We start from the raw sequence: 18,058 nt of genomic DNA, 5'->3' as shown, positions 1-18,058 counted from the left end.
AGTCTTTAAACCATAACACATTTGTCCTTTTCTCAATCTGAGGGTTTCTCCTGCACATAAGTTTACAGAGTCTCTTTCTGATGAAAGAAACAGAAGGGACAGGGCAAAGTAACTGGAACAGAAAGAAGCATTAAGGTTTAGTCAAGATTTAGTAAATTTGACAAAATAAAACTTCACGTGTGTACATGTGTCCTTTGTGCTTGCATGTGTGAATACATGCGTGTATATTTTTATTGTGTTAAGGAAACAAACCAGACTCTGCTAGTGTTCCTTCCTGGCTAAACAAATCAAAAGCTCCATTTCCATGGTAACTGACAGGAAAAGCAATTCGTGTGTGTATGTCTGTTTTCTACCCACATTTACTGAAGAAAGATCATATTGCAATGATGTACTTAAAACATTGATTCAAGTATAAATGAAAATATTAGTAGGTTTAAAAGCCTTCTAATATTTGTTAGTTGAGCATTTGGTGCACTAACTATGGTTATAGAAAGACAGCAGCAAACACAGGTATAGCCCCAAGAATCAACATTAGCAATGACCCCCTCATCAGAAAGAGATTCTTACTACTAAGCTTTTCATCCTAAATGTACAACAAAGGAGATTTAAAATTGGGTACTACATAGATTTTAGTGATATAACACTGTATAAACATGACCCCACCTGAAATGCATACCAATATTGATTTACCAGACCAACACACAGACATCTGCTAGAACATTGTGGTGGTTTGAATGAAGAATGGCCCCCACAGGTCCATGTGTTTGAATGTTTGGTCCCAGTTGCTGGAAATGTTTTGGAAAGGATTAGGAGGTGTGGTGCTAAGCTGCCAGGGGTGGGCTTTGAGGTTCCAAAAGCCATTCCCAGGCTTTGTCGCCTGTTGTCTGCCTTCAACTTGCAGTTAAGATATGCACTCTCAGCTACTGCTCACCATGAATGCCAGCCTGCTGTCAGGGCCCCCATCATGACGGTCATGGACGCATCCTCTGAAGCTCTTTAATAATAGTCCCCAAATGCTTCAGAGAGGCAGACAAGCCTGGGAAACCAGAAGAGACTGCTCCCTGCACACACATCTCGGACGCCAGAGGAAAAAGCCAAAGACCATCTGGAACCCTGGTGCACTGAAGCTCCCGGAAGGGGCGGCACAGGTCTCCCTGGTTGCTGCCGCTGCAGAGAGCCCCTGGGCAGCACCCCACGAGCGAACCTGAGCCTCGGGACCACAGGTAAGACCAAATTTTCTGCTGCAAGAAAGCTGCCTGGTGAGCTTGGGACACACGGAAGCAGAATTTCTCTAGGAGGCACGGTCTGTGTTTACCGGAAGTCCCCCACCCGCGGATCCCGGCCCGCAGCAGCTCTCTGCTCCCAGACCCGGTGAGAGAGAGACCCAACCGCCTGGTCAGGTGGGCACTCCTGAGGCTGCAGAGCGGAAGAGACCACCAACACTGCTCACCCCTGCCCACATCCCTGGCCCAAGAGGAAACTGTATAAGGCCTCTGGGCTCCCGTGGGGGAGGGCCCAGGAGCGGCAGGACTTCTGCGCCTGAGACACCGCCGGAACCTGAAAGAAACAGACCGGATAAACAGTTCTCTGCACCCAAATCCCGTGGGAGGGAGAGCTAAACCTTCAGAGAGGCAGACAAGCCTGGGAAACCAGAAGAGACTGCTCCCTGCACACACATCTCGGACGCCAGAGGAAAAAGCCAAAGACCATCTGGAACCCTGGTGCACTGAAGCTCCCGGAAGGGGCGGCACAGGTCTCCCTGGTTGCTGCCGCTGCAGAGAGCCCCTGGGCAGCACCCCACGAGCGAACCTGAGCCTCGGGACCACAGGTAAGACCAAATTTTCTGCTGCAAGAAAGCTGCCTGGTGAACTCAAGACACAGGCCCACAGGAACAGCTGAAGACCTGTAGAGAGGAAAAACTACACGCCGGAAAGCAGAACACACTGTCCCCATAACTGACTGAAAGAGAGGAAAACAGGTCTACAGCACTCCTGACACACAGGCTTATAGGTCAGTCTAGCCACTGTCAGAAATAGCAGAACAAAGTAAAACTAGAGATAATCTGATGGCGAGAGGCAAGCGCAGGAACCCAAGCAACAGAAACCAAGACTGCATGCCATCATCGGAGCCCAATTCTCCCGCCAAAACAAACATGGAATATCCAAACACACCAGAAAAGCAAGATCTAGTTTCAAAATCATATTTGATCATGATGCTGGAGGACTTCAAGAAAGACATGAACACACTTAGGGAAACACAGGAAATCATTAATAAACAAGTAGAGGCCTACAGAGAGGAATGGCAAAAATCCCTGAAAGAATTCCAGGAAAACACAATCAAACAGATGAAGGAATTAAAAATGGAAATAGAAGCAATCAAGAAAGAACACATGGAAACAACCCTGGATATAGAAAACCAAAAGAAGAGACAAGGAGCTGTAGATACAAGCTTCACCAACAGAATACAAGAGATGGAAGAGAGAATCTCAGCAGCAGAAGATTCCATAGAAATCATTGACTCAACTGTCAAAGATAATGTAAAGCGGAAAAAGCTACTGGTCCAAAACATACAGGAAATCCAGGACTCAATGAGAAGATCAAACCTAAGGATAATAGGTATAGAAGAGAGTGAAGACTCCCAGCTCAAAGGACCAGTAAATATCTTCAACAAAATCATAGAAGAAAACTTCCCTAACCTAAAAAAAGAGATACCCATAGGCATACAAGAAGCCTACAGAACTCCAAATAGATTGGACCAGAAAAGAAACACCTCCCGTCACATAATTGTCAAAACACCAAACGCACAAAATAAAGAAAGAATATTAAAAGCAGTAAGGGAAAAAGGTCAAGTAACATATAAAGGGAGACCTATCAGAATCACACCAGACTTCTCGCCAGAAACTATGAAGGCCAGAAGATCCTGGACTGATGTCATACAGACCCTAAGAGAACACAAATGCCAGCCCAGGTTACTGTATCCAGCAAAACTCTCAATTAACATTGATGGAGAAACCAAGATATTCCATGACAAAACCAAATTTACACAATATCTTTCTACAAATCCAGCACTACAAAGGATAATAAATGGTAAAGCCCAACATAAGGAGGCAAGCTATACCCTAGAAGAAGCAAGAAACTAATCGTCTTGGCAACAAAACAAAGAGAATGAAAGCACACAAACATAACCTCACATCCAAATATGAATATAAAGGGAAACAATAATCACTATTCCTTAATATCTCTCAATATCAATGGCCTCAACTCCCCAATAAAAAGACATAGATTAACAAACTGGATACGCAACGAGGACCCTGCATTCTGCTGCCTACAGGAAACACACCTCAGAGACAAAGACAGACACTACCTCAGAGTGAAAGGCTGGAAAACAACTTTCCAAGCAAATGGTCAGAAGAAGCAAGCTGGAGTAGCCATTCTAATATCAAATAAAATCAATTTCCAACTAAAAGTCATCAAAAAAGATAAGGAAGGACACTTCATATTCATCAAAGGAAAAATCCACCAAGATGAACTCTCAATCCTAAATATCTATGCCCCAAATACAAGGGCACCTACATACGTAAAAGAAACCTTACTAAAGCTCAAAACACACATTGCACCTCACACAATAATAGTGGGAGATTTCAACACCCCACTCTCATCAATGGACAGATCATGGAAACAGAAATTAAACAGTGATGTCGACAGACTAAGAGAAGTCATGAGCCAAATGGACTTAACGGATATTTATAGAACATTCTATCCTAAAGCAAAAGGATATACCTTCTTCTCAGCTCCTCATGGTACTTTCTCCAAAATTGACCATATAATTGGCCAAAAAACGGGCCTCAACAGGTACAGAAAGATAGAAATAATCCCATGCGTGCTATCGGACCACCACGGCCTAAAACTGGTCTTCAATAACAATAAGGGAAGAATGCCCACATATACGTGGAAATTGAACAATGCTCTACTCAATGATAACCTGGTCAAGGAAGAAATAAAGAAAGAAATTAAAAACTTTTTAGAATTTAATGAAAATGAAGATACAACATACTCAAACTTATGGGACACAATGAAAGCTGTGCTAAGAGGAAAACTCATAGCGCTGAGTGCCTGCAGAAAGAAACAGGAAAGAGCATATGTCAGCAGCTTGACAGCACACCTAAAAGCTCTAGAACAAAAAGAAGCAAATACACCCAGGAGGAGTAGAAGGCAGGAAATAATCAAACTCAGAGCTGAAATCAACCAAGTAGAAACAAAAAGGACCATAGAAAGAATCAACAGGACCAAAAGTTGGTTCTTTGAGAAAATCAACAAGATAGATAAACCCTTAGCCAGATTAACGAGAGGACACAGAGAGTGCGTCCAAATTAACAAAATCAGAAATGAAAAGGGAGACATAACTACAGATTCAGAGGAAATTCAAAAAATCATCAGATCTTACTATAAAAACCTATATTCAACAAAATTTGAAAATCTTCAGGAAATGGACAATTTCCTAGACAGATACCAGGTATCAAAGTTAAATCAGGAACAGATAAACCAGTTAAACAACCCCATAACTCCTAATGAAATAGAAGCAGTCATTAAAGGTCTCCCAACCAAAAAGAGCCCAGGTCCAGATGGGTTTAGTGCAGAATTCTATCAAACCTTCATAGAAGACCTCATACCAATATTATCCAAACTATTCCACAAAATTGAAACAGATGGAGCCCTACCGAATTCCTTCTACGAAGCCACAATTACTCTTATACCTAAACCACACAAAGACACAACAAAGAAAGAGAACTTCAGACCAATTTCCCTTATGAATATCGACGCAAAAATACTCAATAAAATTCTGGCAAACCGAATTCAAGAGCACATCAAAACAATCATCCACCATGATCAAGTAGGCTTCATCCCAGGCATGCAGGGATGGTTTAATATACGGAAAACCATCAACGTGATCCATTATATAAACAAACTGAAAGAACAGAACCACATGATCATTTCATTAGATGCTGAGAAAGCATTTGACAAAATTCAACACCCCTTCATGATAAAAGTCCTGGAAAGAATAGGAATTCAAGGCCCATACCTAAACATAGTAAAAGCCATATACAGCAAACCAGTTGCTAACATTAAACTAAATGGAGAGAAACTTGAAGCAATCCCACTAAAATCAGGGACTAGACAAGGCTGCCCACTCTCTCCCTACTTATTCAATATAGTTCTTGAAGTTCTAGCCAGAGCAATCAGACAACAAAAGGAGATCAAAGGGATACAGATCGGAAAAGAAGAGGTCAAAATATCACTATTTGCAGATGATATGATAGTATATTTAAGTGATCCCAAAAGTTCCACCAGAGAACTACTAAAGCTGATAAACAACTTCAGCAAAGTGGCTGGGTATAAAATTAACTCAAATAAATCAGTTGCCTTCCTCTATACAAAAGAGAAACAAGCCGAGAAAGAAATTAGGGAAACGACACCCTTCATAATAGACCCAAATAATATAAAGTACCTCGGTGTGACTTTAACCAAGCAAGTAAAAGATCTGTACAATAAGAACTTCAAGACACTGAAGAAAGAAATTGAAGAAGACCTCAGAAGATGGAAAGATCTCCCATGCTCATGGATTGGCAGGATTAATATAGTAAAAATGGCCATTTTACCAAAAGCAATCTACAGATTCAATGCAATCCCCATCAAAATACCAATCCAATTCTTCAAAGAGTTAGACAGAACAATTTGCAAATTCATCTGGAATAACAAAAAACCCAGGATAGCTAAAGCTATCCTCAACAATAAAAGGACTTCAGGGGGAATCACTATCCCTGAACTCAAGCAGTATTACAGAGCAATAGTGATAAAAACTGCATGGTATTGGTACAGAGACAGACAGATAGACCAATGGAATAGAATTGAAGACCCAGAAATGAACCCACACACCTATGGTCACTTGATTTTTGACAAAGGAGCCAAAACCATCCAATGGAAAAAAGATAGCATTTTCAGCAAATGGTGCTGGTTCAACTGGAGGTCAACATGTAGAAGAATGCAGATCGATCCATGCTTATCACCCTGTACAAAGCTTAAGTCGAAGTGGATCAAGGACCTCCACATCAAACCAGACACACTCAAACTAATAGAAGAAAAACTAGGGAAGCATCTGGAACACATGGGCACTGGAAAAAATTTCCTGAACAAAACACCAATGGCTTATGCTCTAAGATCAAGAATTGACAAATGGGATCTCATAAAACTGCAAAGCTTCTGTAAGGCAAAGGACACTGTGGTTAGGACAAAACGGCAACCAACAGATTGGGAAAAGATCTTTACCAACCCTACAACAGATAGAGGCCTTATATCCAAAATATACAAAGAACTCAAGAAGTTAGACCGCAGGGAAACAAATAACCCTATTAAAAAATGGGGTTCAGAGCTAAACAAAGAATTCACAGCTGAGGAATGCCGAATGGCTGAGAAACTCCTAAAGAAATGTTCAACATCTTTAGTCATAAGGGAAATGAAAATCAAAACAACCCTGAGATTTCACCTCACACCAGTGCGATTGGCTAAGATCAAAAACTCAGGTGACAGCAGATGCTGGCGAGGTTGTGGAGAAAGAGGAACACTCCTCCATTGTTGGTGGGATTGCAGACTGGTAAAACCATTCTGGAAATCAGTCTGGAGGTTCCTCAGAAAATTGGACATTGAACTGCCTGAGGATCCAGCTATACCTCTCTTGGGCATATACCCAAAAGATGCCTCAACATATAAAAGAGACACGTGCTCCACTATGTTCATCGCAGCCTTATTTATAATAGCCAGAAAATGGAAAGAACCCAGATGCCCTTCAACAGAGGAATGGATACAGAAAATGTGGTACATCTACACAATGGAATACTACTCAGCTATCAAAAACAACGAGTTTATGAAATTCGTAGGCAAATGGTTGGAACTGGAAAATATCATCCTGAGTGAACTAACCCAATCACAGAAAGACATACATGGTATGCACTCATTGATAAGTGGCTATTAGCCCAAATGCTTGAATTACCCTAGATCCCTAGAACAAACGAAACTCAAGACGGATGATCAAAATGTGAATGCTTCACTCCTTCTTTAAATGAGGAAAAAGAATACCCTTGGCAGGGAAGGGAGAGGCAAAGATTAAAACAGAGACTGAAGGAACACCCATTCAGAGCCTGTCCCACATTTGGCCCATACATATACAGCCACCCAATTGGACTAGATGGATGAAGCAAAGAAGTGCAGACCGACAGGAGCCGGATGTAGATCGCTCCTGAGAGACACAGCCAGAATACAGCAAATACAGAGGCGAATGCCAGCAGCAAACCACTGAACTGAGAATAGGTCCCCTATTGAAGGAATCAGAGAAAGAACTGGAAGAGCTTGAAGGGGCTCGAGACCCCAAAAGTACAACAATGCCAAGCAACCAGAGCTTCCAGGGACTAAGCCACTACCTAAAGACTATACATGGACTGACCCTGGACTCTGACCCCATAGGTAGCAATGAATATCCTAGTAAGAGCACCAGTGGAAGGGGAAGCCCTGGGTCCTGCTAAGACTGAACCCCCAGTGAACTAGTCTATGGGGGGAGGGCGGCAATGGTGGGAGGGTTGGGAGGGGAACACCCATAAGGAAGGGGAGGGGGGAGGGGGATGTTTGCCCGGAAACCGGGAAAGCGAATAACACTCGAAATGTATATAAGAAATACTCAAGTTAATAAAAAAAAAAAATAAAAAAAAATGCAAACCACAAAAAAAAAAAAAAAAAAACAACCCAATTTATATCTTTATTGAAAATATTGTATGGGCTTTTGTTCTATGATTACTTTCCTTCTTTTGTTATTTTATTCTTAGGTTTGGTCTTTTCATAGTGTCCCAGATTTTATGGATGTTTTGTATCAGCAACATTTAGGTTTAAAGTTTGCTTTGACCGAAGTGTCTATTTCTTCTATCATACCCTCAATGCTGGAGAATCTCTATTCCATCTCTTGTAATCTATGGCTGAAGCCTGCCTCTGTAGTTATATTATTTACTCATGTAAATTCATTGCCAAAATTCCTTCACTTTCTGTTTTCAATATTGCTTTTGTATAAAATACATCTTTTGATTATGTTGGTGTAGAATATTTTATTAAAAAATTCTGTTTGTGTTAAAAAAAAATAATAGTCCCCAATGAAATGTTTTCTTCTATAATTTTTCTGGGTCATGGTATCTCTTCATAGCCATAGAATGGTAAGTAAGACAAATGACTATTGAAGACTAATATACAAATACTGAACTAATACAACTGGATTAAATATAGCTCTGTCTCTTGAGTATCTGTAGAAGACTTGAGAAGAAAAGCATGCAAATGATGGAAACACTGAGATGAAGAGGGGTGCATAAGGATATAAAAATAAAATTATGAGCAAGAGTTGGAGCATCTTACCAGACAGAGTAGAGGACAAGGACATGGAAACAGTAACAGTAACAGAAGTTCTTCAAGTGACAGTTGAGACATTGCTTATATAATTTCATGATTAAGAGCTTTGGTAAATGAAGGTACAGAATCCAAGGCTCTGACAACCCTCATAAGAATCGTGTGTGTGTGTGTGTGTGTGTGTGTGTGTGTGTGTGTGTGTGTGTGTGTGTGTACATGTACTGGAGTATACATACCACAGCATCTATGTGTAGAAGTCAGAGGTCAACATCAGGTATCTTAAACCAGCTTAAGACAAGATCTCTTTTGTTGTTTTTTCTACTGTGTATGCCAGGCTAGCTAGCCCACAGTCTTCCAGGAACTCTCTTGTGCTTGCCTACCATCTCCCTGTAGGAATGGTATATTATAGTTAGTGTTGTTACTTGTCCTAATTTTATGTGAATTCTGGTGACTCAGGTTTGCATGTCAATTATTTACCCAAGAAGCCATCTCCACAGACTATTACATTTTAAATATGTATCTTGGTTGGTTCAGATACACATAGTCCCGAATGAGGATGCCCAGAAAAGCAGCATGTAGCATCACATGTGGTTACAGAAGGAAGTCTCCAACCAAAATAAAATTGAGACTTTAACCAGAAGGAGGTGCACGAACAAGACACTAATAATAATATTCAGAGAAGTGAGTGTGCCAACTTTGTGTTTTAATAAGAATTTCTGTAAAATAACAATATAGGGAAAGTATACATGACATACTGCTAATGTCAATAATTCACAGAAAGAGAACATTCTAATGTTCTTTGCAAGAATGCTGATTGAGCTGACTGCCCATTACTTTAAGTGAAAACAATCACAATGCAAAATAAGTCAATCATAATCCCTCGTGTGATTTTAATAAATATCAAAAATGTCCATTTCTTTTAACCAAATGGTATAACTGTTAACCCATAGAGTTCTGGGAATCATAACAGGGTGTCTGCTAGGGCCTGTGACATCAGAACTAAAAACACTCTAGCCATTATGTAAATGGATGGAGCAATACTTAATAAAGAAAACTTATGAAACCTCTTGAAAAGTTAATAATTCTATGATGTTTTATGTAAAGTATCCAAGAGGCACTTTATCAAAGACACCAAATCCCTGATTATTCTTCAGAGTAAATTTGTATAAGGCTCTGGGAGACGGAACACAAGATTAATTGAAAAACTCAGTGATCTAAGGAGGAGGTAATACAAGCTTGAACTAAAGATAAGGGGTGATGAGTGGGGAGACAGGCAGAGAGGTGATGGGAGGAAAACAATAAAAAGATAAAGAGGCAGAGGATAATTCCTCAGCCATCCGGCTTAATAGGGCAGAGCAGAGTGCATGAGAAGAGGTGGCAAAGTTGGTTATTTTGGAATAGATATTAATGTTTGATAATATTTACATGATAATAATAATTTTAAGGCCATTCTCAATAGGTATAAAATAATAATTTAACTGTAACTATAGTACATTAAGAAACTCTTCTATATGATGCATAAAGTGGGGAATATAAGAAATCAAGAAGGCTGGACGGTTATGGTAACCATGCCATAACTTGAAAAAGAATAGAAGTCCAAGAAAAAATGTTTCACTCATATCCTTACAATATTCTTCAAAACAACAAAATCTTTAAAGACATGAAGCAACAGCAGTGCAGGCTGAGCTTGGGGTGAGTGAGAAGCAAGGTGCTAGAGGGTGCTTTCCACCAGTCACCATTAAGTCTGTCAAATGGCAGCAAATGTGGGGATGTTTTTGACATAAATAATAACAGTTCAGATTGCTTGTCAAAATAGCAAGATATGAACTACCAAGAGGTACAGGCATTTATTTGGTTAATAAGGGTGTATTATACTTTCCTTATATGAATACAATGATATGAATACATAGTCTTTGGCACATAAGACTATGAAATCATAATCTCTCCTTAGGTGAAAATAAAATAATTGAACTGGAATGATGTCACTTGGAGGAGCAAAAGAACTTAAAGGTACAGCTCAGAGACAGAAATACCCCCTGAAGACTACCTGGCCATGAGCATGCATTTAAGAGTGCTGGCCACTTAGCAGGAAACAGCATCTTCTACAACGGAAGTATGTGTCCTTCAGCCTCTTGCTCTCAAGATAAGCCTCTGTGGTGAAGGAGTTTCAAGAGGGTTTGACTCAAACTCTCCCAAAGACCTCTTAAACCAAATGGAAACGGCACTGCTGTTATTTTTCTGCAGTTCTGGTGTTAAACTCAATTGATGCCGTTGCTGTACAACTTCAAGACACTTTCTCTAAAGATTTCTTTTTCTCTTTATATATGTGTTATGATGTATTTGTATTCATATATGTGTGCATACATGTGTGCCGTGGATTTGATACAGAGGACATCAGGGGGCAGAATTAGGCATTTGCTCCCATCTACCATCGTGTTTGAGACTGGTCACCTTTTCAGTCCTACTTATCCCACCTTACCTGGACTAGAGCTTCCAAGCACTGTCCCTTGTCTGCTGCGATTACAGGCATGTGCTACTCTTCAGGGTTTCACGTGCACTCTGGGGACTCAAACTTGGGTTTCTGCAATTCTGTGGCACGGGCTTTTATCCACTGAGCCATCTCCCTAGCCCAGCACACTTTATTTAAATGTGTCCTAATGCTATGTTGTCAAAGCTCTATATTCTACAACAAATGCCAACTCATAGACATCCTGAGGCACTTCATTTGAGCCTGATAATGTTAAACTCATTCAAAAGAAACAAACAAACAAAAGAAAAAAAAGAAAGAAAACAAGCAAAGTAATGTGTTCATGGAGAAGAAATATAAGGCAAGATTTTATATGAACAAAAAGAGTTGTTAAAACCTGTCAACGTGTCTTATTGGAGAAAATGGCAGTAAAGTTTCTCAGGTAATTCATTCAATTAACTTACTTGTCTTCATTAGTTGCTACCGCCATCAGGATAAAAAAGTGTCCCTGCTTCAAGAGGCGCAGACTATTAAAGAGCTATGGGTAGGCAGTAGGAATGTTGATGGCTGCAGAAAGCCTGGGGCAGTGGAGAGCCTAGCTTGTTAGGGGACCTAAGTTTAGGGATGGGAAACAGCAGGAGCATAATCATCATGCAGCTGGTGATCTCCAGAATGTCGGGAAACGGGCTTCATGCTCCACACTCACTGAACACTCTCCGCTCCACACCTGCACAGCATGCGTACAAACACAGGGAACGGGCAAAGCGCCAAATGTCCTTGGACTCTGAAAGCACCACAGCAAACGGGATCACACAAAGCCTTCATGTGTTTAGCTTTTGGAGTTGCTTTTGACCCTCAAGAATACCACCCTCATCGTGTGCCTCACCTGACAACTTGGCTGGATGATTAAAGCACTCTTCTGAAAGACACAGCCATCCTTGGATCCTGACCAGCAGCACTTGGACCATGCCCTCTATGGGGATCATCCTACCTCCATAAGCACCTCCCTCTTAACCTGGATCTCAGAAGCCCTAAATAGATAGACTCATTAAACATGAGGAGCTGGGATTCTAGGTGTAATAGAACATTCTGGTCTTGCTCAACTTGATCTCTGCAATGTAGGCATTCGAAAGAGCCTGCTTTCCTTGAGTATGAGAGGCACATAAACCCAGAGTTCTCATTCCTCATTCCTATGCTAACCAAATCTCCTATTTTTCCTCATTTTCTCTCTGTATTCAAATAGATGTTTCCATGAGTAATAACAGTACAGAGAGGCAAATAGCCAAGTAAGTTGACATTCTATAAGATTTGCTTTTAGAAGCTTAAGTCCAAGTGGATCAAGGACCTCCACATCAAACCAGACACACTCAAACTAATAGAAGAAAAACTAGGGAAGCATCTGGAACACATGGGCACTGGAAAAAATTTCCTAAACAAAACACCAATGGCTTACGCTCTAAGATCAAGAATCGACAAATGGGATCTCATAAAACTACAAAGCTTCTGTAAGGCAAAGGACACGGTGGTTAGGACAAAACGGCAACCAACAGATTGGGAAAAGATCTTTACCAATCCTACAACAGATAGAGGCCTTATATCCAAAATATACAAAGAACTCAAGAAGATAGACCGCAGGGAAACAAATAACCCTATTAAAAAATGGGGTTCAGAGCTAAACAAAGAATTCACAGCTGAGGAATGCCGAATGGCTGAGAAACACCTAAAGAAATGTTCAACATCTTTAGTCATAAGGGAAATGCAAATCAAAACAACCCTGAGATTTCACCTCACACCAGTGAGAATGGCTAAGATCAAAAACTCAGGGGACAACAGATGCTGGCGAGGATGTGGAGGAAGAGGAACACTACTCCATTGTTGGTGGGATTGCAAACTGGTACAACCATTCTGGAAATCAGTCTGGAGAATCCTCAGAAAATTGGACATTGAACTGCCTGAGGATCCAGCTATACCTCTCTTGGGCATATACCCAAAAGATGCCCCAACATATAAAAAAGACACGTGCTCCACTATGTTCATTGCAGCCTTATTTATAATAGCCAGAAGCTGGAAAGAACCCAGATGCCCTTCAACAGAGGAATGGATACAGAAAATGTGGTACATCTACACAATGGAATATTACTCAGCTATCAAAAACAACGACTTTATGAAATTCGTAGGCAAATGGTTGGAACTGGAAAACATCATCCTGAGTGAGCTAACCCAATCACAGAAAGACATACATGGTATGCACTCATTGATAAGTGGCTATTAGCCCAAATGCTTGAATTACCCTAGATGCCTAGAGCAAATGAAACTCAAGACGGATGATCAAAATGTGAATGCTTCACTCCTTCTTTAAAAGGGGAACAAGAATACCCTTGGCAGGGAAGAGAGAGGCAAAGATTAAAACAGAGACTGAAGGAACACCCATTCAGAGTCTGCCCCACATGTGGCCCATACATATATAGCCACCCAATTAGACAAGATGGATGAAGCAAAGAAGTGCAGACCAACAGGAGCCGGATGTAGATCGCTCCTAAGAGACACAGCCAGAATACAGCAAATACAGAGGCGAATGCCAGCAGCAAACCACTGAACTGAGAATAGGACCCCCGTTGAAGGAATCAGAGAAAGAACTGGAAGAGCTTGAAGGGGCTCGAGACTCCATATGTACAACAATGCCAAGCAACCAGAGCTTCCAGGGACTAAGCCCCTACCCAAAGACTATACATGGACTGACCCTGGACTCTGACCTCATAGGTAGCAATGCATATCCTAGTAAGAGCACCAGTGGAAGGGGAAGCCCTGGGTCCTGCTAAGACTGAACCCCCAGTGAACTAGACTGGTGGGGGGAGGGCGGCAATGGGGGGAGGGTTGGGAGGGGAACACCCATAAGGAAGGGGAGGGGGAGGGGGATGTTTGCCCGGATACCGGGAAAGGGAATAACACTTGAAATGTATATAAGAAATACTCAAGTTAATAAAAAAAATATAGAAATAAACAAAAAAAAAACAAAAAAAGATTTGCTTTTAGAATTATTTAGTCATTATTAATAAAAACATTCCAATACATATTTCTGCTTCAAAGGATTTAGGCATGTCAAAGTAAATAAAACTGTATCACTGAGATTCAGATATGTAGAAATCTCAAAACAAGTGTATTTGATAGAATACACATCATTCGTCACTTGCCACTCAATAGTGAGCTTCAAGTTGTGTGGCTAAGAGAATCATCACCTTCAGTTTAAGTGTGGTTAAGTCCAGAAGCTCAGAGAACACAGGAGAGAAAACATTTCCCTTGCATTTTAATTTCTCAGTAATATAATTTGGATAAACTTTGCAAAATTAGTGATAATATATCAAGGACAGTTTAAAAGTCACATAAATTCTGAAAATGATCCAATTTATGAATGATTTCGGATGTTCCAGACTCTATTCCTGACAGAGGTTTTAAATAAGTATGTTTAGAAAAATAGAGTTCTCCATAAAGACACTCTTTAAACAAGTTAATATCTAATATGGAATATCTTGGTCAATACTAAGTGTTAAGATTAAAAATTGACTAGCGCTATCTCAAAAGGTAATTATCTTCTGAAAACTTTGGTGGCCTTCAGAAGTACTGAAGGGCAAAAGTAAACTTTGCACATAAATTTTACTCATTAATGAGATTTCTAGACTCTAAGCTTAAATCAATCATCTAGGGGAAAACTTTCAAAGAACACTGCTTTCATCCAGTGACGTCGCCGATCTGTTCTGCTTTCCTCTTGTTTAAATTAAATACTATTTTAATTCATCTTTTGCCTGAACCCAGCCTTGTTCCTGGCCAAGGTCAGTAACATGGAGTCCTTCCCATCTATGGCTCTGCCTTGGAGGGCCTGAAGCTCAGGAATGGTAATCTAGGCAAAACTGAAATCCACACAACCAGGTTAGTTCACCATCTGGCTATATAATGTATTGGAATCAAGGCTGAATGTTCATTCTGGCTATAATAAAACACATAAGAAACTAAAACTATCATTCCTTTGAAAGCCTCCTGTCTGTCAGCAAAAGACACAGAGGATAAATAATCCTTTCAAAAATACAACAAACCCCACTAAAGCACAGCATCATACCTCATGAAGAACTCATTACCCCAATAATGTTTCTCCCACATGCATTGCATTATGGTTTTGATAGCAAGAACCTGAAGTGCCACTGACATCCCACACAATCTACACAATCTAATTAGCAACAACCACACACACAACATTTAAAGCCCTCCTACCTACCTACACACACACACACACACACACATACACACACACGCCCTCTAACAATGGACATGTCTAATAGGCAGCTGCTGAAGGACAGCACGGACGGAACATTTTGACTAGGAGTGTCATCTGAGAAGTCCTGATAGCATCCATGTTCAAAGAAAACCAACCCTAAGGTGTGGCACTGGCTATAAAAGTTCGAAAGGCAAAAAAGGAGCAGTCAAAAAAAAAAAATTGAAAACATTGACAGCCATTGGGAGCATAGCCACAGCTGTATAGGAAGTGACTGTGATTTAACAAAGGCAATGAGTGTCCCACACTCCAACTATTGAAACACATTTGTTTGTTTAGATTTTCTCTCACTAGAGTTTACCTACATGGTCACAGTTCTCTCCAAGGGTAAATGACTGCATTCTGTTTTCAGGCGAGAAGGCTACAAGGTAGGACTTCCAGGTATTGTGGGAAGAGGAGCCATCCAAGTTCAGCTTCTCAGGGTCCTCCACACAGACAGAGGGAACTGGAACATCGCTTGGGTTATAAGGAACACAAATGCTGAGCGGCTGGCATTTCCAAACAAGACATTTCCACAGCCAACAGGTAACCCCAGGCTAAGGCTGTCATCTGCTCCTACTTGCCCATTGTATACCCTGGCGATGACAAGTTTCCATGTTATATCATGGCAAGATCAAAGGTATGTGTTCACACTTGCTTTTCTCTTGCTGATCCTCAGCTACGTACATGTTTCTTAATAAAGTCTTCTACTGCTTTTCTCACACTGGGTTTGCTGTCAGAGCACAGGTGTTGTGAAAACCATTACCAACTCAGAGCCAAAATGGGAGAGTAAAAGACATCAGCATTATCGTTGGGCATGTAGATTTGGGCAAGAGTACTATCACTGGCCATCTGGTCTACGAATGGGGTAGCATCATCAAACAGGCAATGGAGAGTTTTAAAAGAAGGCTGCTGAACTGGAAACAGGTCCCTTCAGGTATGCCTACATCTTGGACAAACTTAAATGTGAGCATGCGTGTGGTATTACATACACAGCTCCCTGTAGAAATTTATAACGAGCAAATGTGTTACTATCCTTGATGTTCCAGGACACAGATTTTATCAAAAACTTCACTACAGGACTATTTCAGTCTGACTTGCTATCCTGAATGTTGCTGCTGGTCCTGATGGATTTGAAGCTGCTGTCTCCAAACAAATGGGAAGTCCTTACAGCATGCCGTTCTGGCTTAGAGGCTGAGTGGGAAACAGCTAATGATTGGTGTCAACAAAACAGATTCCACCGAGCTACCTACAGGCAAAAAAGATAGGAGGAAATGGTTGAGGAAATAAACAATTAATCAAGAACACTGGGAACAATCCTGACATAGTAGCATGTGTGTCAATTTCTGGTTGAAATGTTGACAACATTCTGGAGAAAATTGCCAATATGCCTTGGTTCAAAAGATAAGGATGCAAATGGGACCATACTGCTGGGAGCTTTGGATTGTATCCTGTCACCAACTCATCCAATGACAAACCTTCGTAACTGCTTTTCCAACATGTCTATAAAATCGATGATATTTGTGCTGTCCCTGTGGAACAGCTAGAATCTAGTGTTTTCAAGGCAAGTATGGCGGTTACCTTTACTGCAGCCAATGCCACAAACTGAGGCAAAATCTGTTGAAATGTGCCATGAGGAACTGAATTCTTCCAGGGACGATGAGTTTCAACATAAAGAGCGTGCCTGCCAAGTCGCTAGATATGTTAACGTTGTCGAGAATGGCAAAAATGACTCACCAGTGAGTCATTGGCTTTGCTGCATGGGGATTATCCTGCACCACTCAGGCAAAACTAGTGGTGGCTATAGCCCTGGACTGGTTATCACTTAGGTCACCTGACTTGCAAGTTGGTTGAGCTTTAAAAAAGACTGATTGCTGAGCACAGTGACACGTGTCTTTAATCTCAGCACTTGAGAGACAGAGGCTAGCAGATATCTGTGAGTTCAAGCCCAGCCTGTTATACATAGTGAGTTCCAGAACAGCCAGAGCTATATAGTGAGATCCTGTCTCAGAAGAAAACAAAATACACACACACACACACACACACACACACACACACACACACACACACACACACACCCCATTGATCACCATTCTGGTAAGAAGCTGGGAAGATGGCTCTAATTCCTGAAATTTGGTGATGCAGTCATTGTTGCTATGGTCCCAGGCAAGTATGTCTAGAGCTTTCCTGACTCTCCTCCACTGAGTTGTTTTGCTATATGTGATATGAGGAAGACAATTGCTAAACATGTCATCAAAGCTGTGGACAAGAAGGTTGCTGGAGCTACCAAGGTCACCAAATCTGCCCAGAAAGCACAGAAGGCTAATGAGAACTACCCCTGACAACTTCCACACCATTCTCAGTCATGAAAGAAGGTTTCAGAACCATTTGTCTGCATTGGCTACTCAGGTTCAACAACAGAAGACTACTCAATGACAAGGGTACACTCTAAAATCTTCAAAGGGATAATGTTTTGTGAACCATTTTTTCTTTATGTATGTACTTATTTGGGGTGTGTGTGTGTGTGTGTGTGTGTGTGTGTGTGTGTGTGTGTTTGGGAGAGAATTTTAAGTTATTACATTTTAAAATCAGTATCTTAAAGTGGGAAACAACCAAAAAAACTGTCACAAAATTTTGAGACCCATTTAATAATAATAGTAATAATAATAATAATAATAATAATAGTGCTCTATTCCATACCGCTGTGAGCTTCACAGTGTTTACACTGAACTCCATGTCATACAAAGCAAAATCTTATAATTCCTCCAAGCAACAGCATATGGACACATAAAGAAGCCAACCAGACCACCATCTTTATGTGCCATCAACAGAATTTCACCTATTATAATGATT

General features: G+C 40.8%; 1 protein-coding gene and 1 pseudogene across 1 annotated transcript in view; one reads left to right on the top strand and one right to left on the bottom strand.

The window, feature by feature from the left end:
* The window catches only part of Chsy3 (chondroitin sulfate synthase 3), a 262,501-nt gene that overhangs the window by 170,492 nt on the left and 73,951 nt on the right, over window positions 1-18,058 (bottom strand).
* LOC147999811 (putative elongation factor 1-alpha-like 3 pseudogene) lies at window positions 11,527-16,691 on the top strand (annotated as a pseudogene).

Source organism: Rattus norvegicus, chromosome 18, assembly GCF_021556685.1.
Source record: "Rattus norvegicus strain SHRSP/BbbUtx chromosome 18, alternate assembly SHRSP_T2T, whole genome shotgun sequence".
Taxonomy (NCBI): Eukaryota; Metazoa; Chordata; class Mammalia; order Rodentia; family Muridae; genus Rattus; species Rattus norvegicus.
This window is presented reverse-complemented; position numbering and strand designations above follow the sequence as displayed.